Raw genomic sequence first — 23,711 nt, 5'->3', positions numbered from 1 at the left:
TAGTGGGCTATGCCGTTGCCCTAGGGAGGATGGAATCAGAACAGCAGGTCATAGAACCTGTACAGCTATGGGTGACTCTTTTTTAGCTGGAGTGGTAGGAGCTTGTGGTAATGTAGGATCTGAGTTCCATCTCAGTTCCAAGTGACCATGGTGTGCAACACAATGATAACCATGGGGAAATAGTTTTATTTTGTGTAATGACACATCCACTCCCAGTCTTTATTCAAGCCTAAGTTAATTGTATCCAGTTTGCAAATTAATTCCAATTCAGCAGTCTCTCGTGGGAGTCTGTTTTTGAAGTTTTTTGTTGAAGAATGGCCACTTTTAGGTCTGTAATCAAATGACCAAAGAGACTGAAGTGTTCTCTGACTGGTTTTTGAATGTTATAATTCTTGACGTCTGATTTGTGTCTATTTATTCTTTTACGTAGAGACTGTCCAGTTTGGCCAATGTACATGGCAGAGGGGCATTGCTGGCACATGGTGGCATAGATCACATTGGTAGATGTGCAGGTGAACGGGCCTCTGATAGTGTGGCTGATGTGATTAGGCCCTATGATGGTGTCCCCTGAATAGATATGTGGGCACAGTTGGCAACGGGCTTTGTTGCAAGGATAGGTTCCTGGGTTAGTGGTTCTGTTATGTGGTGTGTGGTTGCTGGTAAGTATTTGCTTCAGGTTGGGGGGCTGTCTGTAAGCGAGGACTGGCCTGTCTCCCAAGATCTGTGAGAGCGATGGGTCATCCTTCAGGATGGGTTGTAGATCCTTGATGATGCATTGGAGAGGTTTTAGTTGGGGGCTGAAGGTGACGGCTAGTGGCGTTCTGTTATTTTCTTTGTTGGGCCTGTCCTGAAGTAGGTAACTTCTGGGTACTCTTCTGGCTCTGTCAATCTGTTTCTTCACTTCAGCAGGTGGTATTGTCCATCTTGGTATTGTAGTGATAACCATGGAAGCTTCAGAGCTGCAAAAATATACTTACACGGATTGAAGTTCCAATGAACTCTACTTAAAAAACAAAAACAAATAAACATTCTCCTATTGTGCCTGTGATCCAGACATCTCAGCACTGATCTGCTGCTTAAATTGCAAGCTCTTTGGGGCAGGGACTATCTTACAGGCACAGTAGCACATTCTGGGTGCTGCTGGAAATAAACAATATGTAATGACAAGGTGAAACTGACTATAAACAAAACTGAAATTGTCCTGTCTGATGTCATTGTCTTGGCTGAGAAAAAGGAAAATAATAAACCCAAAGTAAACAAGCAGTACAAAGTAAATTAGATTCTTTCATTTTCCGTTATCTAAGATGTTATTAATAACATAGGAAAAGAAATCTGTGATTTAAAAATAGTTGTCTATGAGCCAGATGCATTATTGACAACCCTAATCATTCAAAACTGATGTCACCCCCTCCCCCCAATCATGAGATTGTCCGAAAACATGTAAGATTCTAAAAATAATAAATATGTGGTTTTTTACTTGAGCTCTGACATTTTCAACTTTTATGCCCCCATAAAGACTAGAAACTTTCCTTTTTAAAAGTAAAAGCTGAGATTTCCCTAGAACCATCTGACTCCAGGAACTGGGGCTTTAAGGAAAACACCAACTATCATGAGGCTCATGATAAAATCACGAGATGTGGCAACACAGCAGATGGTGTCCCCTCAAAACCCAGCCTTCCGAAAGTTTTGTCTGAGTTTACCACACACTCGGAAGAGCTAACATCAATTCCTGACTCTGCCACAGCCACCCTGGGTGACCTTGGGCGAGTCCCTTCACCTCTTTGTGCCTCAGGTCTCCATCTGCAAAATGGGAATACCAATATTTTGTTTCTCCCAGCCTTTATCCATCTTGTCCATTTAAATTTCAAACTCTTAAGACTCACTATGTGTCTGCAGAGTACCTAGCAGTGCATAGTGGGGCTTAGCCAGTCAGCCCTTCTAGTGCTACTGTAAGAGAAATAATAAATAATGGGCAAGTACTTGGGTTGTGAAGACGTAAAAATGAAAGTGAGTTTTGACTCCTTTATGAGCTTTACCTCGGTTACATTCAAAACATATTGCTGGTCTCGGTTTGTTATTTTTAGGCTTGTCAGAATTCCAGTTTTTTTAATATATAATTTTGATGGATATCGATATCTATTTTTAAGCATTTATTTAGGTTTTTTTAGTGACGTAAATTTTCCCAGTTGTGCAAAATTATGGGGGCGTGGGGGGAGGAAGGCACTTATTTAATGGCCGTAGATGATGAGGTTCAAAAAGTTAACGCTTTATAAACCGTGACAACAGAAATTGTCAGCAGTGCTTGGCAAAATACACAAAGTGAATACCCTTAAATCAACAAGTCATACCTGTTTTTGCTGTTCATTCCCGAGTCTATCTGTAACAGGCCTCCTTCTAAAGTCTAACTCACTGGATTTTGACTCTGCGTTCCCGAGCAGCATTTTTATTACGTTGCCTATCTATAAATTTTGATGATCATTGATGGAACTATTTTTCACCTGTTAGTGTGTGTTTGGTGAAATCAACATGTACCAACATTTACTGATAAAAATCGAATCCTTCCAAGCCTAGTTGTTTTCCAGTTTCACTCACCAGTTCACCTCTAAGTAGAATTCGCTGTAATAAATGTCCAAAGTGGAGGCGTTTATCACAAGACCAAAGGCCCTGGAAGAACCAGCAGTAAGATATCCCATCCTACTGGCTCCATGTAGAAGTCTGTATCTCTGAGGTGGCTGGTGTCCACTTAAGCCACAGGCTATCAAAATATTGATTTGTGAACGTCCTATCTCAGTGCTCATGCAAAAGGTCCGATTTGCCCCAAGCAATTTTATCCACTTGCATAGAAAAATGGAAATAGAATTCTATTTGCTTCTTAAGACCAAACAGCACTTTATCACCACTGGTTCCTCCGTTTACAAGTGTTTTAGGTAAACATTTGTATGCTTTCCTTGCTTCAGAGTCTACTGAACAAATTATCTGCTTATTTCGATGTTTTAATGCATCTGCTCTGTTCTCTGATAGCCATTGGAAAAGTTTTAGCTATTGCCGAGCTTCGGATATTACAGGTTTGTCAATATATTGACTCTTAGGCACGTCAGATTTCTCATTTTTACCATGTGCTTTGTTTTTTTTAGCATTGCCTTCCCACTGACTTGTAACTGCAGCTTTGTCTGACAACAGATGCGTTTTATAGCTCTGCTTCCCCTAGCATGTAAAAGAACTGCCTAGCCCGTTAGATTTTTTGTCTGTGTTTTGTGACATTTTGCATAGTTTGCTGTGAAGATTACATAACGCAGGGGCCTGGTGAACAAGCATGCACCGTTTTGCCTCTAGATTACTGGTGCTGATCGAGCCCAGGGCCCAAACCCTGCAATCAGATCCACGCGGACAGACTCTTGTATCACCTGGAGTTGCACTGACTTCAGAGGGATTCTACATGCACATCAGGCTCTACCCATGAGGATCAGATGGCAGGCCAGAGGCCCAGATAGGTAGCGAGCAAAATCTGTTCCCAGCTCATGACTCTCCAATGGACTGTGGGAAATGGATTGATGCTGGGCTCAGTCGGTCCCCTGTGAACAGGAATCCATATTACAGAAATATCCACTGACACTGATATTAACTGGCCCCCCTTGGTGAGCGTTCTGCTAAGGAAGCGAAGGGATGAACAGCGATATAGACTGAACTCCCCTTTCACCTTTAGAGGGCCTCTCTCCAGGTCAGGACTGAGGCTCATTGCCAGGACATGCCCTGCCGCCCCTCACGCTGTAGCAGTTCAGCAGATAAAGGGCTTATTCCAGAGCCCACTGAAATCAATGGAAAGGTTCCCCTTGACTTCAATGGGCTTTGGATCAGACCCAGAGAGATTTCAGAGTAGCAGCCGTGTTAGTCTGTATTCGCAAAAAGAAAAGGAGGACTTGTGGCACCTTAGAAACTAACCAATTTATTTGAGCATAAGCTTTCGTGAGCTACAGCTCACTTCATCGGATGCATTCCGTCTCCCTGGCTGTCAGTCTGGCCTCTTTCCCAAGCACCAAGTGTAGTTTAAAAAGAATTATAGAGCACTTTAAGCATCTACATGTATTTGATTCCTTAGCTACAGAGTGTCAGCATGCAGAGATCAGGTGGGGCCCAGCCAACATCCATTAAAGTCAGTAGAAAGATTCCCATTGACTTCAGCAGGAGATTGATCAAACCCATTTTCCCAGCAATCCTCTGCCTGGCTTAGGTAGCCACTGACAGCATAGTACCTGAGCACCTACCAGTCATTAATATATTCATCCATGCAACACCCCTGTAAGAAAGGGCAGCGCTGTTATCCCCATTGTAGATATGGGAAACTGAGGCACAGAGAAACTAAGTGACTTGGCCAAGGTCACATGGAAAGTCAATAGCAGAGCAGGGAATTGAATCCAGGTCTTCCAAGTCCTTTGCTAGTGCCCTAACCACTGGGCCATCCTTTCCCCTCAGCTTTTAGCTGGAGAGTTATGGAAAAGCTGGGTATTCTCTGTACAGTTTAGTTTATGTTACATTGGACATTTTAAAAACCATTTTGTTTCATGGCTCTACAAAGGTGACTTGCAATTTTGCAGCACCTGAGCAGCGTCGCAAGTAAGACCGAGCTCCCTGTCAAGTCAACCAGTGCAAGGGCCATTGTAAATCCTCCATCATTCACAGTCTTTAAAATAAGACGGGCCTTGATTTCTAAAAGGCGCACGGTAGTTCAACCACAAGCCATTGGGCTCAATGCAAGAATTGCTGGGTGAAATGCTACGGCCTGCATTTGACTGGGTAATGAGAACAACCAGAGTTACAATGGTTCTGGAAGGGATATAAAACCTCCTGCTTCAGGGCATAAGCCAACCGTTGTCAGGTGATATGAGGAAACTTTCCCTGAGGGCAGGTTATCCCCTCACTGTCCCTTGTACCTTTCTCTGAAGCAGCCCATGCTGGCCACTGTCAGAGACAGGATCTGGGATGAGGATCCTGGTTTAATCTAGTCCAGCAACTCTTATGCTCTGGTGCAGCACATCGGACCAGCTGCTCAGCAAGTTTCCTTCAGGCTTTACAACCTATGGTTCTGTGAGGAAGGGCTTGTGGAGATTTTATTTAAGGTAAGGATGTCAGAGGTGTGACGTATAGCATGTCTTTGTTCAATCACAACAAGGAGTCCGGTGGCACCTTAAAGACTAACAGATTTATTTGAGCATAAGCTTTCGTGGGTAAAAACCCCACTTCTTCAGATGCATGGAGTGAAAGTTACAGATGCAGACATAAATATACTGACACATGAAGAGAAGGGAGTTACCTCACAAGTGGAGAACCAGTGCTGACAGGGCCAACTGGATCAGGGTGGATGTAGTCCACTCCCAACAATAGATGAGGAGGTGTCAATTCCAGGAGAGGCAAAATTGCTTCTGTAATGAGCCAGCCACTCCCAGGCCCTATTCAAGCCCAAATTAATGGTGTTAAATTTGCAAATGAATTTGAGTTCTGCTGTTTCTCTTTGAAGTCTGGGAAAGCTTATGCTCAAATAAATCCGTCAGTCTTTAAGGTGCGACCGGACTCCTTATTATTTTTGTGGATACAAACTAACACAGCTACCCCCTGATACTTTGTTCAATCAGTTCATCTGTGGACAGGAAGTGGAAAATGGCTAAAATAGCAGGAAACGTACCAGAGAAGATGTAATAAATTTCAACAGATTAAATCTTGCTTTGCAGTTTGATTTATGATTTCATAATTCTTTCCACGGCAACCCATGGCCTCTGATCCAGCAGATAAGAGAAACTGCCAGCTTCCACTGGATACAGTTCAGAGATTTGGGGAAATCTTATTTTCTCTGTCATCTTTACATTCATTTGTATATTAAATATCACAACAGCTGAGAGTGAAGTTTTGGTATGCCCACTTTACAGGTGGGAAACTAAGGCACAAATAGGGGATGTGACTTCACACAGTGAGTCAGTGGTAGACTGGGACCAGAATCCAGGCCTCTCAGGTCCCAAACCAGAGCATGTCAGTCCATTTTGCAACCTCCCAGTGAATTTAGATTATTCATTGTCCCTTTGTCAAGTATTGTGAACAATCAGGTGCTAGCATTTTAGAATTTCCACTAATCTGCATGAACATTTTTCATCAGACTTTCTTTGACGAAAAATGGCTTTTTAACCAAAATTAAATTTTTCACAATGAATTTTCATTTTGGTTAAAAAAAGAGAACTATTTCCAATTAAAAGTTTCAAAAGGAAAATCATTTCATTTTGGGGGGCATTTTTAAGGTTTTCATTTTATGGGTTCTCCCACCCCTTTTTCTCCCAATTTTACTTTTTCGACCCCGGAAGAGAGGGAAGAGAGGAATAAAACTAAAAGGGATAAACATGGCGGGAGGGACACAAAAACCTTTAAATGTGTGGGCTGGGGGGGGGAGCTTCCCCCTAAAAGAAATGTACATTTTGTTTCATTTCAAATTTTGTTGAAAAATGTTACAAAAAACTTGCAAACAAAACAAAACTTGTTCATTTATTTTGCAGTGTTTCATGACATTAAATATTCTGACCCCTGCCCCCAGCCCTACCACCAAATTTCTTGACCTCTTTCTCTTTAGATGATTTAGTTGGGGATTGGTGCTGCTTTGAGCAGGGGGTTGGACTAGATGACCTCCTGAGGTCCCTTCCAACCCTGATATTCTATGATTCTATGATTCTACAACACTGACTCTCAAGTGTTTAAAAATCCCATGGTTCCTCTTCAGAGACAGCCTAGAACTGTATCCTTGATGAGACAAAAGCTTCTGTTTTGTGCAGTGTGCCCATCTACGCAGAGCAGTGGTTCTCAATCAGGGGTACATGTACCCCCTGGGGGTATGCAGAGGTCTTCCAGGGGGTACATTAACTCATCTAGATATTTGCCTAGTTTTACAACAGGCTACATAAAAAGCACTAGTGAAGTCAATACAAACTAAAATTTCTTACAGACAATGACTTGTTTATACTGTTTTATATACTATACACTGAAATGTAAGGACAATATTTATATGCCAATTGATTTGTTTTATAATTATATGCTAAAAATGAGAAAGTCAGCAATTTTTCAGTAATTATATGCTGTGACATTTCTGTATTTTTGTCCGATTTTGTAAGCAAATAGTTATTAAGTGAGGTGAAACTTGAGGGTGCACAAGACAAATCAGACTCCTGAAAGGGGCACAGTCATCTGGAAAGGTTGAGAGCCAGAGGCATAGAGCACTAGTGAAACCTGGATTTTATTCCCCACTCTGCCGCAGTCTAATGATCACCCAGCAATCAAGTTACGTCCCCTTTTATGACTCAGTTTCCCCCTGTGTAAAATGGGGATAATGACACTGACGTCCTTTATAAAAGGCTTTGAGATCTACGGATGAAAACTGCTATATAAGAGCTAGGCATTATTATTGTGGGACTGCCTGGATCTGACAGAGTCTCCGATTTTCGAGGTATTCTGTTTACACAGGGAATAAAAGTGGATGTTTGAAAGAAAATTCTGTTTCTGCCCAGCTGAAATCCTGCCTCCTTGTGCAGTTAGACAAGCAGCCTCTCACTGGGAGAGATTCGCTTCCCCGCAGCACACACACACACAAAAGAGAGGGAAGAAAGAGGCTCCTCTTGCATTTTGCTTCTCACTTCATGAGCCCCCTGAGGGCTGGTGCTAATTAGACACATTTCTACACAAGAGGCCTTTCTTTTGGAAGCAGGCCTGGAGTCATCCAAGCAGAGGAAAGCTTTGAAAAGAGGGCATGGCTACAGATTGCCTGGATAAACAGCGGCCGGTGGGGGGTGAAGACTATTTGCCAACACACACTAGATGTCAGGACAGGGCAAGTGTTTGTGTTTCCTCTGAGTGTTTGTTCATTCCCCTGCAGTTGGAGGCCTGCAGATACCTCCTCTGGGCTACTCAGAACTGACCCGGCCAAACCGACATGTGACTGAGGCTGCTACCCGTCCACTTGGGATGGTGATAGAATCGTAGAATCATACAATATCAGGGTTGGAAGGAACCTCAGGAGGTCATCTAGTCCAACCCCCTGCTCAAAGCAGGACTAATCCCCCATAGTTGCCCCAGATCCCTAAATGGCCCCCTCAAGGATTGAACTCACAACTCTGGGTTTAGCAGGCCAATGCTCAAACCACTGAGCTATCCCTCCCCCCCAGATGGCTGGTGAGTGTCGGTGTTTAGCATGGTGATGGCTAAAGGCCAACGTTGGAATGATGACGCCTGTCACTTATCCCAGTGCCTAGCCCAAGGGATTGCAATACCTAGCAGAGGAGTGGCTACAGTGGGCCAGCCCCTCTTCCCCCCCCCCCCCCCCACAGATCCATAGGGTGGCTATGCCCAGCTTAGTGCTGCTCGGGAATGGAGTGATGGTGCCAATCAATCACAACGATGCCTAGCCCCAAGATATTGCACTGCCTAGCAAAGCAGGGCCCAGAGGGAGCCAGTACCCACCGCAGCAGATCCACAGGGTGCCCAGCCCCGGCAGAGCACAATGCCCAGCGTAGCACTTTCCAGGGGATGCTAACGCCATGTTACCCACAGCAATTCACTGGAAGTGGCAATGTACACCATGGCAACGCTCAGAGGATAATGAGATGAGGGCACAACAGCACTCATGGAGTGCCAGGCCTCTGTAGGGCAGAAAACAGCCCAAATCAATGTTGTGACCTATAAACCCCATGGCTGAAGGGGTGCCCCACCTGCAACCCAGCCCAGGGCTCTGTGTGCACGGGACTCAGAGCTGCCTGGGGGGGGGGGGGACTCAGTGTGCTCCTCCCTGGGCAAAGGGCCCGCTAATTGGGCCTTCCCTCTCCTTCTAAAGGCGACATAGTAGCTTTCGTCTCTGCCCCAGCTCCACTCCTCCCATCCCAGCCACAGTGGGGCCGGCTGAGAAAAGCGTGAGGGGGGACAGAGGTGGAAGGATCGGCTGGAGAAGGACCTGCTGCATTCCACCCCCCTGCTACTGCTACCCTCCTTCTGCAACCACACACCCTCAGGAACTGGCCTGTCCCAAACGATTGAAGCCCCGTAGGCTCAGCCAGTGTCCCAAGCAGCTCACCCTGTTATTTTTCTGATGCCTTCTGTAGTAAGATGAGGTCCTGAAACATAAGTCTTCGTATCAGAGGCCTGGTATGATGCCTAAGGCCTGAACTAAAGTAATGGTCAAGACTTTGCTAACATAAAGCAAAGTTAAGCTGTGAGCCAGAGGCAGGCCCTGCTCACAGAAGCTGGCAAGAAGAAGGCTGATGTTGCAAATGTACACATACCTAAAAGGTACTAAGCACCAGTAATATAAACACGTGCCAGGATGGTACCAGAACAGTCCGGTACGAGCACATTCCACATAGAAAACAAGGAACAGGCTGACCCATCCTAAAGACAGGGGCAGGAGGGTAATACTACAGAAGGGATGTGGACAAATTGGAGAGAGTCCAGCGGAGGGCAACAAAAATGATTAGAGGGCTGGGGCACATGACTTACGAGGAGAGGCTGAGGGAACTGGGGTGATTTAGTCTGCAGAAGAGAAGAATGAGGGGGGATTTGATAGCTGCTTTCAATTACCTAAAAGGGGGTTCCAAAGAGGATGGATCTCGACTGTTCTCAGTGGTGGCAGATGTCAGAACAAGGAGCAATGGTCTCAAGTTGCAGTGGGGGAGGTCTAGGTTGGATATTAGGAAAAAAATTTTCACTAGGAGGGTGGTGAGGCACTGGAATGGGTTACCTAGGGAGGTGGTGGAATCTCCATCCTTAGAGGTTTTTAAGGCCTGGCTTGACAAAGCCCTGGCTGGGATGATTTAGTTGGGCTTGGTCCTGCTTTGAGCAGGGGCTTGGACGATATGACCTCCTGAGGGCTCTTCCAACCCTGATATTCTATGATTCTGTGGTGGAGAGAGTTGTTTTGTTCGAACCAACATGTGCAAGATGAGAGGCAGCACCCTAACACGTAGAGGGGTTGCACCTCTATACATTGGAGTCATGTGTAACCTGTTTGTACCTGTGTAGAACGGATCAATGAAATTGTTTTTAATTGTTCACTTTATTAATATAACTTCAGAAGCAAAGTTTTATGAATGAAACAACATTCATTCATAAAACCGGTTACCCCAATAACTGGCTAATTGAGTTTCATTTCAATCCAATTGCTGCTTAAATCGCTGAAACTTACAGTGTTTCAACACTGTAACTTCTGCTCACTGCTTGGCATTCATTATACTTGTCTATATTGTAACTTCTGTTCACTGTTTGCCATTCCTTACCCTTGTCCATATTGTAACTCAAACTCCATTTTAACTTGTCCCGAACTCCATTTTAAAATGCTCACTCCATTTTGTAAAAGCTTGCTGCAACCTTCATTTTTGCAAAACCCTGCTGTAATCTTATTAGTTTGGTTTAGATGTGTGAATAAGGTAAGTATGAATGGTGGAATCAACCTCCAGCCCCAGCCTGTCCTGATGAAATAAAGTGTAAACATCAACGGCTGCAGATGCAGACAACAGCCCTGACAAAGCAAGAAGAGGCCACCCTAAAAAGAAAAGAACAAAAGTACAACTGAAGAAACATCAAAGCCAGGTCCTAGGCTGAAAGTCATGTCTGCAATTGATGGGTGATCAATCACACCGAATCCAGAGGCAGCCTGACACAGCAAGACCTATAGACTCTGGATTCAAACTAAAGCCTACAAAAAAGGATGGATGAGATGGAAGATTTTGGAGGGTAACATTCTGCTGCCAACATGGAAGGGCATCGGTGCATGCCCAACTGAGACCCAGCCCTTCCTTGTGCCTGGCTTTCCTGGCCAGTTAGCCGCCACAAGTTACGAACCCAAGCCATGAACTCAAGCTACATTCAGGACTGGTAACTATACAGCAGCTACAGAACATTTGATGTGCATGCGCGTGTATACATAGGTCGTAGATATTAGTTATTGGTCATAAATCAAATTGTGTTACAATAAATGTGGCATTTTGCCTTATCCCCTTTAATAAGATCCTGCTGGTTTTTATTTTATTGGTATAACACCTGTGTATAAAAGTGTACCCCTGGGGCGGTGTCTTTGTCTGTCCTAGAGGGCAGTGGAGAATCCCGCCACGGACTGAGCCGGTCCGTTGTCAGGGGGCACATATTTGTCGTGTGTCCTGTAGAGTCTGCAGGAAACTATTACTGTGCTTCGTTTGACAATAAACCTGGCTGGGTGCCTTCGTACCTTATCAGAGTCTGTGGTCATTGGGGATTCTCTCGGGGCCTGCTGTGCCAGTGATCTGCACAGAGCTGGGGCAGCACACAGAGGGAACGCACGCACGCAGCCGACTGTTATCAACATTGAACAGAGCAGAGCACCACACCGGTGACGTCTGACGACACCTTCGCTCTCTGGCCTGAGTTGTGCCTTGACTCTGTTAAGTTCTCGTGCCTAGAACATGTGCCTAGAGACCAAGTCCCAGGGTCTTCTCTCACAACCCTTTCACACCAGCGTTACTCCATCGACTTCAGCAGCGTCACTCCAGATTCAGGCTAGTGCGAGCAAGAGGAAAACCAGACCCCTCCCCTGCCTCCTCCCTGCTCAGTACGTAATCCAAAGGCACTAGCTGATAAACCAATACAGGGAGCCCCCGTCCTGCTTCACAGCTTCCAGTGAAGCAGAGAGCAGTTCCCATACAAAGTGAAATTCAAAATGCTAGGCTAGCTCTCCAGCTGGTGTAAATCAGCATTGCTCCACGGATTGATTTACACCAGCTGAGGGTCTGGATTATTAATTACTGTCCCCATTGCCCTAATATTTCATGCATCCTCCTTGGACAACCAGTGCCTCAGGTGTTGCCTAATTTGTAGCTAAAACATTGATGATATTATTGCAGCACCTTTCATTCCCAGGGAACCCAGAGCACTTTGCAAGGTCAGGACTAAAGCCTAGAGTTCTTATTCAGTCCTTAGCAGATGAAACTCCCACCCATTTCAACGGGCCAGGCCTGAATAGAGACGGGGCAAAACTACTCTGGATTCAGCACAATAATCATCCATGGCTGCAGACTTATAGACTGATTATACAACCCTGGGGCAGTACTTACAAGAATTCTCCAGGGGGCTACTCCCAAGAGTAATGGCTATACAGGCAGAGTGGGTGAGGTAATATCTTTTAGTGGACCAACTTGTGTTGATGAGAGAGGCAAACTTTCAAGCTAAGAAGCAAGCTCCCGACAGACCAGGACACACCTACTCAAGAGTGGCACTTGACCCTGCCAGAACAACAGATGCAAAACCTGCAGACATATCATAGACTATCAGGGTTGGAAGGGACCTCAGGAGGTCATCTAGTCCAACGCCCTGTTCAAAGCAGGACCAATCCCCAATTTTTGCCCCAGATCCCCTAAATGGCCCCCTCAAGGATTGAACTCACAACCCCGGGTTTAGCAGGCCAATGCTCAAACCACTGAGCTATCCCTCCCCTCAGATCGCTACTGCTACAATGATCAACTCCCACCCCAACACACCTTTCAAGAGCCATGGGTCCTACACATGCCTATGCCAACATGGGGTGTACCTCCTCCAGTGCACTAAATGCCCCAATAACAATACATGGGTGAAACCAGACAATCGCTAGGCTCGCCAGTGAACTCACACTGAAAAATGATAAAAGACAAAAACACCCTGTCACCTGTGGGTGAGCACTTGTCACAAAGTGATCGCTCTATAGCTGACCTCTCAGTCCTCGTCCTCAAAGGAAACCTGCACAATTCCTTCAAAAAGGTGAGACTGGGACCTTCAATTCATAGGTCTGCAAGACACTAAACATCATGGACTGAACAGAGACACTGGATTTATGGCTTATTACAACAATCTGTAACTCACTAACTCCCCCGTCCCCTTATTTGTCCTGTGACTGCAGAGGTCTTAACGGGCCTGAATGGTCCCTTGGAATATGTGCTGCTCACTACCTGTGCTAAATAATCTGTTCCACTTGTATTTAGCTGTGATGCTGGGAGTACCTGTCCCAGACCCGAAGGAGAGCTCGATGTAGCTTGAAAGTTTGTCTCTGTCACCAGCAGAAGTTGGTCCAATTGAATAAAAGATATCGCCCACCTTGTCTCTCTAATATTCTGGGACCAACACAACCACAACAACACTGCAGACAGGCAGACTCATCCATCAGAAACACATCTAGCTCTTGGGCAGCGCTGCCTGGGGGAAACCTGCAACCACTTCTTGAATAAATCTTAGGAAGTCACCCCCTGCTGACTGATCCTTCACAAGCCGCAAAAGCGTCCTGCATTCATTGACTGCGTGACTCAAGGCAAATGATTTGTTCTGTCCCATTCTTGAGATGAATACGACAGCGGCCTGGCAGCACACAGCAACCCTGTACGGCAGATTTGGAGTGGAAGCGAAGAACACCGAGTCCAGTAGAAGCTGCAGAGGGAATTTCAGCCAGGCAAAATGTGATCAGCCAAACGGCAACTTGGTCAGGACAAGGAAGTTAAAACTTCATCTCTCACAAAAGAGCCAGCCTATCCTATTCTGCCCCATCCTGGGTGAAATTCTCTGGCCGGTGTGATGGAGACGCTCAGACTACCAGTGGTCCCGTCTTGCCTTAATCTATGAAACTCTGAATAATTCCAGGGATTCTAGTCATGTAACATCAGTCCTGCCTGCGTGCAGTCGTTGAGACCTTTCATTCATTATTTTCATTCTGCTCTCTGTTCAGCGCACAGAAGGATGTTACATGACTAGTAATTCAAGGACAAGTGTTACTGTAATACTGTGGTGGGAGATAGTGAGTATTCCAATATGTGATACTTAAAAAGAGGGGAAAGATTAATTTTATCTAGATATTCCCTATTGCCCACCGGTATCAAGTGGAATGCATAATTTACTATCCGATCACCATCTCTAATCTTCACCCCATAAAATCAGCAGCAAGCTGGGAGGGTATTTGAAGCCTCCAGCTGCATCCACTGATAAGCCAGGAAGCTGGAAGGACTGGAAACCCCATAACAATGATCATCTCAGCTGACAGCATCGGTGGCAGAAGAGTTTTCTTCCTTCTTTTCACTAGGCATGACCCTAAATGGATTTCATGATCATCCCGAAATAATAACTGGCCTTTGTCACGGTGAGTCTCCAGTCATGAATGCTGATTGCACAGTTGCCAAGGAATAGCTGACCCGATTGAGCAGAGAAAGCAACTGGGCTACAGGTTAGGCCCATGGACTGAGCCCCGTTGGAGCGCCGATAATCTGCTTTGGCCTTCGTTGTGTAGTTTGAAATTGGCAGATTTGAGGGCAAGTGCGATCACATTTGCCTGATGTGAAATTAAGCACTCGTCTTATGTAGAGGCCAATGATGCTCAACACAAAGCTAGTTTTGTTATATGTGGCTGACTTAGCCTTGATGTAGAAGCTATTCACAGGCTGAGACGAAATTACACCTCCAAAAATATGGTGATCTTATTATTAATCACTTTTAATTATTATAGTTTTCGTATTACAGTAGTGCCTAGAGGCCTGAGATCAGGCTCCCATTGTGCTAAGCACTGTATCTCCACATAATCAGAGACAGGCCAGTCTCAATGATCTTACCATCTGCCAAGAAGAAAGCACTGTCTTCAGCCCCGTTTTTCAGATGAGGAACGGAGAAATGGAGTGACTTCCACAAGGTCCCCCAGGGAGTCTCTGGACGACCCAGGAATTGAACCTAGACCCATGTCCAGTGCCTTAAGAACAAGAACAGCTTCCTGTCTAAATAAATAAGAATAAAGCAACTAGTTCATAGTTCAGTGCCCCTTTATGAACAACAGCATCATAGCTACTATCACCCGCACAAACGACAGGTCAGGTCAGGCGCAGAGAAGATAGAGTTGGAGAGGAACCAACTTTCCCCCCTAAATTGTGAAGTTATGGCTATCATGTGGGAGGAAAGTCGGAAGAATGAAAACACCCCATCTCATCTTGTGTACTTTAAGAGGGCTGCAAGGCAGTGGCAGCGGAGAGAAATGTCCTATGAAAATAATTATCCTAGGTGCCTGAATAGAAGAAAATTAAAAGCATAAACTATAACCAGACGTTAAGTTGCTTTTCTTCTACTAATTGAAATAATGTTCTGCCCCGCCCTTGCCCACCCCCCACCCCCCGCACACACACTATCCCTTTCAGATGCTAATCCCTATCAAACATGGACTTACAATTACAAATTCATAGACATCTTTCCCAGGAGCAGAAATGATTTTGCCCCGTAACCTCTAAGATGAGGTCTTAATAGAAATTCACTAGCAGTAGCTGGTAAAGCTTCATTAGCCAGAGAGAATAGACAAGGGCAAGCAGCAGTGGTCCCTAACCACTCTAGGGAAAAATTAATTTAAATTACTTTGTAAAGTGACAAGGCCAGATAATGTGTTTCCTTCTTGGATGATTGTTTTCCCACATCCTAATGCGCTTGTAGATTAGGTTGCCTCACCGGTGTCGGTGGTGGGCCATATTGACATGCCTGTGATTTATTAACAACCGCATCCTCCTGGAAAACTCCGTAACCCGTGAGTTGGGAGGAGGTGAGCTGGATGTGTTTGCTTGCATATTTATTATTATTGTCAATTTTGGAGCAATATGCAAGCTGGTGCCCATCTGATGTTATTAAGGGAAGCATTCAGACTGACACAGGTAGCAAACCTCTTGGGGGAAATCCACCTTCAACAGAACCCAGCAGAAGTGACTTTCTCAACTAGGGCTCCCAGTCCAGAAGGGCATTTGAGTGTTTTCCTGAACCAGTATTTATAGACCTGAACCAAAGAAGACTGAAGTCCCATTGACTTCAATCAGCTTTGGATCAGGTTTTTTGAAGCCAAATCCTGAGCCATCCCAACTCTTGCTGACTTCGCCGAAGTGCCTAGCCTGGATCTGCTCCTGCTCCCATTCACACCAATGGGAGTTTTGCTGTGGATTTCACTGGGAACCCTTCCATTCCAGTGCATTGTGTGTGTATAAACCACATCGTTTTAAATGGGACACTCAGTGACTGAGATCTACAAATGAAACCACTGAGGACAATGGAGGTTTGGCAAAGGGAAATTGACAGTTGTAATTATTTACAGTGCTTTGCTTTTTCAGGGTTTCAGCTTTTTTGTTCATTTTTTTTAAAGCTCTCAACTGTAGCCAGCACTGCACATTATTAACCTGAGAACTGTAGTGCAGAATAGGCTGGCTGGTTAAATCATCAATGGCAACACACAGATAATTCATTAAAGAGACAAAGGTTTCAAAGGGCCTTTCTGCAACTTGGGAGGGACGAACGGGACTGATCGTATGGGCTGATTAAATAGGGTGGCTACTGGAGTCCTAGGAGATCCCACTGAAGCCTGGAGAGCTACCTGAATTGGAGAAGGAATATATTTATGTATCTGAATCTTTTGTTGGCAGAATTACTTAAACTGCTGGAGTGATTGTTTAACCCTTGGCTTACAGAAATGATCACGATGGCTGATTAGATAGATAGATAGATAGATAGATAGATAGTCACCAGGACTAGATGCTTCAGAGGAAGGTCTAAGCACCCCACAGCAGTCAATGACGTCACACACACATCTGGGGTGACTTTGAACTGGCATGTTCAGGCTCAGATTGGGCTGAGTGCCTTTCATTGCTCATTAGCAACACCCTGTGGACGAGTGAAGGAAAAGCATGGATGAAAATAACACAGCACCGGACATAAGCGAATGCAACTCCACCACGGCTGAGCGATGGATTTTGACCATGCAGCATTGTTCATCTTCTAAGCATTTTGTAAAACTAATTGGTTAATCCTTCCTACCGCCCCGAGACATGGGCAGGCAACTAAGTATTCTTCTCCTCCTTGTACAGCTAGAGGAACGGAAACACAATTGGGTTAAGTGACTTGCTGAAGTCCACAGAGGGTGTGGGTGTCAGAGCCAGGATTAGATCTCCGGAGCGCCATGCTCCCGCGAGACCAGGTCTTTGTCTCCGGGCTGAGACAGGAGTCCCAGCCTATACCCTTCATTCAGAAGGTGACCAAACAAAACAGTTTGCTTGAATCCCCTTGCTCTGATTCTCTGGTATTCTGTCCCTTGGGCTTTAAGTCACTTTTACACGCCCCATATTCTGGGGCTGGGCAGGGCCCTGCTTGGCCACTGGCCTCAGTTGGAGCAGCCTCTTCTCTTGGTCCCCACCAAGCTCTGGAAGCAGAGAATAGCTGCAGTGCAATGTGATCTGACCACACTCCCTCCCCATCCCTGGCCTGCCCTCTGTGTCCCACTCCCTGTGAATCAGAAGCACCCATTCACTTTGGAGGGGATTTGAAATCCACACCCCGCTCGCAATGTCACCAACACTCTCTCCATTTGTAACAGGTTGGACCAAACCCCAGCTCCTAACAGCCCCAGAGCTTCTGAGCTCCATCAAGGATTCAGCTGCAGGAGCCAGACTCCCCAGCAGGGGACCCACCCTACTTCCGACCTGCACCGTCCATAATATTAAAAGACTGCCTTGCTTTTCTCAGCGCCCCCACACACACACACACACACCCCCAGGCCCTTCCTGAAAGGCAAACACCCACTGTGGGACAGGAGCCATTATTCCCACCAATTGCTACAGCCAAGGCACTTCCCTAATTCAGCAGCAGGGAAAACAAAACCCACCCCCTAGCCCCCCAAAAAACAGACCCATGGGACACAAGTGAAACCCATCTGATAACCTGCACTTCTATTCAACAAGCTCCAGTTGTTTCCTTACAAGTGTCCTCCAACCCCGGCAAGTGCCTCACAAAAGAGTCACTCTCCTCCTCTGTGGCTGTTAAACAGTCTTATTATTAACCAGTCTGCATCTGCTTCGTGGAGACAGCAACCATGCAATTACCATAACAGAGGCCCAGGATTTTGGCCTAGCCGCTTGGCTGTAGCTTTGCAAGAGGCAGGCGGGTTTGCTTGGTTAAAAAAAAAAAAATCTAACAAAAACACAAGAACTTAAGTCACTTTTTTGGCCATAGACCAAGCAAGCAGATGCAGGTACTAAAGGGGGGGGATGAATCTGAGCACATACATCTCTGCTTCACATAATCACTATGGGCCTCCCATTGTAATGAGGCAGTGAGGAGGAAGCCAGAAATGCTGAATGGATTTCAGATTAACCCAGGGGGACGTGATTTTTAAAGGTATGCTGGTACAGAAGGAACCATTATCAGGAAGCAGCGGCTGCGTGCCTCTGAAATGTGGAAGGTTCTTACTCGCTGAGTGGGATTGTCACATGTAGTGAGCCGTGAGAGTGTTGTAGGTCCGGGGGGGCTAACAGCCGGGTACCCCCAGGGGAGGCAGGAAGAGAAAGAGCTGAATAAAGCCGAGAAATGTCATTGTGTCATATGGTCTCTGGGAACAGCCATGCCCTTTAGACGGGCGGTGTGAATAGATTTCAAGGACAGAAGTCTGAGACCCCTGAGAGACGTTTTTGCCTGGGATTGAAGAGAAGAGCAGGTCTCCAGGACGGAGAGATCTACTAATTAAAAAATACACAACAATCGAACACCACCGCCAAGAATAAGGCACTGCCCTATGCCCATTCTTTCCAATTGGAAAATACCAGGTTCTCATACTGGGGTTCCCAAATGATGCGATATTAATGAAATCCCTCTGACAATTGACAGACAAGTCCCCCAGGCCATGTGGAAGAGTCAACTGTTTCAGGGTCTCACGGAGCAACGGTGTGGAACGAAATGGAGTGTCAGTGACACAACGGGCTCTACTTCTTAAAGGCACAACGTCCATCATAAAGGACACCATTGCTACCGACAGGTCCTAACTGTAAAGCAATATCAAGGCTCCCATGATTTCTTTTCCTTGGATTTCTGTGTTCAGATCAACATGTGATTGATCGTAAAGGGCTGAAATCCAGATGTTCAAAATGAAGACAGGCCTTTCTGGGCACAAGCGTAATTAGACCTGGTGGAAAAGTTGTCGTCACTCACACCGCGATTTTTGGTTTCAGAGTAGCAGCCGTGTTAGTCTGTATCTGCAAAAAGAACAGGAGGACTTGTGGAACCTTAGAGACTGACAAATTATTAGAGCATAAGCTTTCGTGGGCTACAGCCCACTTGATTGGATGCATAGAATGGAATATGTAGTAAGACGATATATAGATACACATACAAAGAAGGTGGAAGTTACCATACAAACTGTAAGAGGCTAATTAATTCAGATGAGCTATTATCAGCAGGAGAAAAAAACTTTTGTCGTGATAATCAAGATGGCCCATTTAGACAGCTGACAAGAAGGTGTGAGGATACTTAACCTGGGGAAATAGATTCAATTTGTGTAATGACAACAATTTTTGTTCATCAACATTTTTTTCAAATGAAGCTAAAACTGAAAAATTTCGACTACCAAAAACACGGGGGGTGGGGGTTGGTGTGTGTTTTGGGGGTTATTTTTCTTCTTTTTTTCTTTATTATTTTCCCCTCGGGCGGGGGGGAATGTTAAAAGAGCAGGAGAAAGGGAAAGGGGGGGGGACAAAGAAAAAAATTCATTTAATGTTATTGAAAAACCAAAAAAAAAATGCCATGAACAACGCTGAACAAAATGAAAATGTTTTCTTGCTTTTCAAATTTTTTGCAAAAAATACTTCCTGTTTGTTGACCAACCCTCGTTATGAGGCATGAGAACAAACAGCACATGGCTCTAAACGCAATTATTTCCAGAGGAAATGTTTGGCGTGGAGGCTATATAGCTGCTGATTACAGAAATAACGCCCACTAGATCTGTGCACTGGGCTAATTATTGTAAAGCACTATCTAGTGGTTGCGTACCACTGCCCTCTACTGGAAAGACACAGAACTCCATAGATAAAAGAACAGGAGGACTTGTGGCACCTTAGAGACTAACAAATTTATGAGCGCATAAGCTTTCGCGAGCTACAGCTCACTTCATCGGATGCATAAAGTGGAAAATGCAGTGAGGATGTTTTATACACACAGACCGTGAAAAAATGGGTGTTTATCACTACAAAAGGTTTTCTCTCCCCCCACCCCACTCTTCTGCTGGTAATAGCTTGTCTAAAGTGATCACTCTCCTTACAATGAGTATGATAATCAAGGTGAGCCATTTCCAGCACAAATCCAGGGTTTAACAAGAACGTCTGAGGAACAGTGGGGGGGGGGGAGGAAAAAACAAGGGGAAATAGGTTACCTTGCATAATGACTTAACCACTCCCAGTCTCTATTCAAGCCTAAGTAACCTATTTCCCCTTGTTTTTTCCTCCCCCCCCCCCCCCCCACTGTTCCTCAGACATTCTTGTTAAACCCTGGATTTGTGCTGGAAATGGCCCACCTTGATTATCATACACATTGTAAGGAGAGTGATCACTTTAGATAAGCTATTACCAGCAGAAGAGTGGGGTGGGGGGAGAGAAAACCTTCTGTAGTAATAAACACCCATTTTTTCATGGTCTGTGTGTATAAAACATCCTCACTGTATTTTCCACTTTATGCATCCGATGAAGTGAGCTGTAGCTCACGAAAGCTTATGCTCAAATAAATTGGTTAGTCTCTAAGGTGCCACAAGTCCTCCTTTTCTTTTTGCGAATACAGACTAACACGGCTGCTACTCTGAAACACCATAGATGTTTGTCATAAGCCCTATAAGGCTAACAGTAATTCTCCTTTAAATGGCGGGGCCTGCGCTGTCAGAGCAGAGGTCTGAGTTCTATTCCCACCATTGCCAGGAATTTCAAAACTGCCCCATTGTGCAGCACAGCAATAACCTTGAAGCTCTAGGCGGCCACGGATTTATTACATTACCACAGAATCACAGATGGAAAAGGCCTCTTCGAGTCACTCTAGCCCACTGCCTACCGTATATCTGCGAGTCCTGTGTCCAATCTGGTTTGAAAAGTTCCAAGCAATGAGGCCTCCATCATTTCTCCCTGGGAGACTAGTCCTCTGCCGAATGCATCTCACAGTCAGGACGTTTTTCTTCATCTTTGGCCTTACGTTTCCCTTTCTCAATTTCACCCCGCTATTCCTGACTTAGACGTCTCTGACATAGGTGTTACACAGTCACTGTCAATTGACCAAGTATTTCCACGTAAAAGAAGTGTTCTCTAAAACCTAAAAACAAGAGACATGTTTTCAGATTTGTTAAGTCAGTGTAGAAAAATTGCTGTGTTGTGAAATCAAAAGCTGGAGCACTGTGTGTGAGACAAACCTGAGTCATCTTATTGTTGAAGGCGAATGATACACACAAAGTAAACAAACAAACCGCTAGTCTGAAGAGCCCATTATGAAATAATTGTTCCCCGTCTAGGTACTTAAAGACTGTGACTTGATTGCAGTCTTGGGGGAACAAATATATAATAACGGGCTCTTCAATCTAGCAGAGAAAGATATAAATAACATGATCCAACAGCTGGAAGTTGTGATACTTTCACTCACGTTGAACCCCACCCCATTCCACACTAGTCTCGTGGACATCACTGGGATTAGTCCAGGTGTCAAATGCAATTCGCAGTCATAGAGTCTAAGGCCAGAAGGGATTATTGTGATCATCTAGTCTGGCCTCCTGTGTAACACAATCTAACAATTGGGTTAGGGTTAGGGTTACAAGTTAGGGTTGCAGAACTCATGGGCAGCGGGCAGAATAGGCCTGGGGAGGCAGCCGCCACCGACCTGGCCACCAGACACCTGGGCCGTGGTGGCCCCGCCTCTTCCCCTCCCTGCTGGGAGTGAGCCTCTGCCAGAAGTTTTTGCTTATTTATCATGCGCCATGCAGGTTGCCGGGTTGCTGAGGAGGACTCCCCAGGGAGATTACGGACGAAGCTGGGAAGCTGCCTGGTGCATATAAAAGCTCAGCGTTCTCCGCCCGCCACTGCCTGGCTGCGCCTCTCCAGCACTCCGCCCCCCTCTCCAGAGGTCCCTGCCGCCGCTCACTGGTTCGTCCTCTCCTTCCCGCTCAGCCCCCACCCACTGCTCACCACATCCCTCCCCTTCTCCCCACCACCACTCGAGAGGGGAGGAGGGATGCAGACAGCAAGTGGCTGTGTGGGGGGGAGAGCCCGAGTGAGGAGGGGGGAGAAGCGGAGGGCCACACCCGGCGAGTGGCGGTGGAGGGACCGAGCAGGGAGGAGGGGATGGAGGAAAGGAGGGACACATACAGCAAGTGGCAGTGGGGGGGGGGGCAAGCGAGGAGGGGGAGAAGAGGAGGGATGCACGTGGCGAGTTGGGAGGGGACAGAGTGGGGGAGGAGCCAGGGAATTTAGCTGCCAAACTCTAACAGACCTCTACTGAGCATGTGCCAATTGAGATTTGGCCAGAAGCTTAGAAATGGGCCACATGTGGGTTGATTTCCACAGAGACAGCAAAAAGCACATCCCTGACCCCTCTCTACCCCCTGTTGCCAAGCGCTGAGGTATGTGGTTGCTGCTCCAGGATTGTTACAGTTCTTGGCCCGCCAAGGTCAGCGACACCAGCCGACAGTGCGAGCATTTGCATTCAGCAGACCCCGAAGTTATTCACAAGAAAGACCTCCGGCTCGGTTCAGGGGTGAAGGTGCTCGGCCAGGTTAACTGTCGGCAAAGCACACTGCTAGCACTCTCTAGGTGCACAAACACACGTGTGCCCGCGACAATGGTACCCGCTCAGTCCACGCACCAGGACACTGCCCCCTCGGCTGGCCAAAGCTGCCTCTCCTATGACTTCTCCTTTTATACAGGGATACAAACAAGTTCCGTACTACACTCCGGACGTGATTAGTTACCACCCTACACCTTGTACCTGCTAGTTTGAACAAAACGTCCTCCTCCATTGTCCTGTCACCCCATCCTTATCTTCCGAGGGGGCGGTGTGTTTCTCTACCATCTCTTAGGAATGTGTTTATGGAGTTACTTGAGAACTCTGGGTGTTCTTGTACCATCCTCTCTGGTCAGGAATGTGCTTACTTGGCTAGCCAATACCTAGTTTGGTGTTATTTTGCCAAGGCCAGGCCTCCTCTGGTTCACAGCCTTTGATTCCCACTGTTAGCTATGCCTAGGGCTCCAGCAAGGCCTACACCCCTCTCCTTCCCTACCCAAGTTAAGTTCCCACTCCAAAGAATGAAGGTGCTAGAGTTTCTCAAGGAAATGGTTCTAAAAAATTTTTTTACATGGGCAAAACAATTTATATTTTGCCCTAATCTCATTCTCAGAAATGGCAGAACCAATTCAGCTGAAACTTAAAACATCATTTAAAAAGTCATCCTGAGGCACATAGGCGCCAACTCCTTGGGGTACTCCAGCCCTGGAGCTAAGCAGGTGCTTAGCACCCACCAAGCTCTCCCCTCTCCCCCCAAGCCCCCGTGCTTCCCGCCTGCCGGCAGCCCCACTAATCAACTCCTCCCCCTCCCTCCCAGCGCCTCCTGCAAACCACTGGTTTGTGGGGCGCAGGAGGTGCTGGGAGGGAGGGGGAGGAGCGGGGATGGGGTGCACTCAGGGGAGGGGGCGGAAAGAGGCAGCGCAGGGGTGGAGTGGGGGCAGGGGTTTGGGGGAAGGGCTGGAGTGGGGGCAGGGCCTGGGGCGCTCAGGGGAGGGGGCGGAAAGAGGCGGCGCAGGGGTGGAGTGGGGGCAGGGGCTTGGGGGAAGGAGTGGCGTGGTGGTGAGGTGGGAAGTGGCGAGGCGGGGCAGGGGCTTGGGGGAAGGGGTGGAGTGGGGGCAGGGCCTGGG

General features: G+C 46.3%; 1 long non-coding RNA gene across 2 annotated transcripts; it reads right to left on the bottom strand.

Annotated features, from left to right (window-relative positions):
• Positions 1 to 14,570: 14,570 nt before the first annotated feature.
• LOC141992979 (uncharacterized) lies at positions 14,571 to 17,820 on the bottom strand. Of its 2 annotated transcripts, none has more exons than XR_012640711.1 (3): positions 17,728 to 17,820; positions 16,537 to 16,674; positions 14,571 to 14,765 (listed from the first exon to the last, which is right to left on the bottom strand). It is a non-coding gene; the product is annotated as an uncharacterized LOC141992979 (long non-coding RNA). The 2 variants fall into 2 exon arrangements; XR_012640712.1 differs by having other exon boundaries at positions 17,766 to 17,820.
• Positions 17,821 to 23,711: the final 5,891 nt, after the last annotated feature.

This window comes from Natator depressus, chromosome 8 (genome assembly GCF_965152275.1).
Source record: "Natator depressus isolate rNatDep1 chromosome 8, rNatDep2.hap1, whole genome shotgun sequence".
In the NCBI taxonomy this organism is placed as follows: domain Eukaryota; kingdom Metazoa; phylum Chordata; order Testudines; family Cheloniidae; genus Natator; species Natator depressus.
Note: the sequence above shows the minus strand (reverse complement) of the source record. Positions and strands in the feature narration are given on the sequence as shown.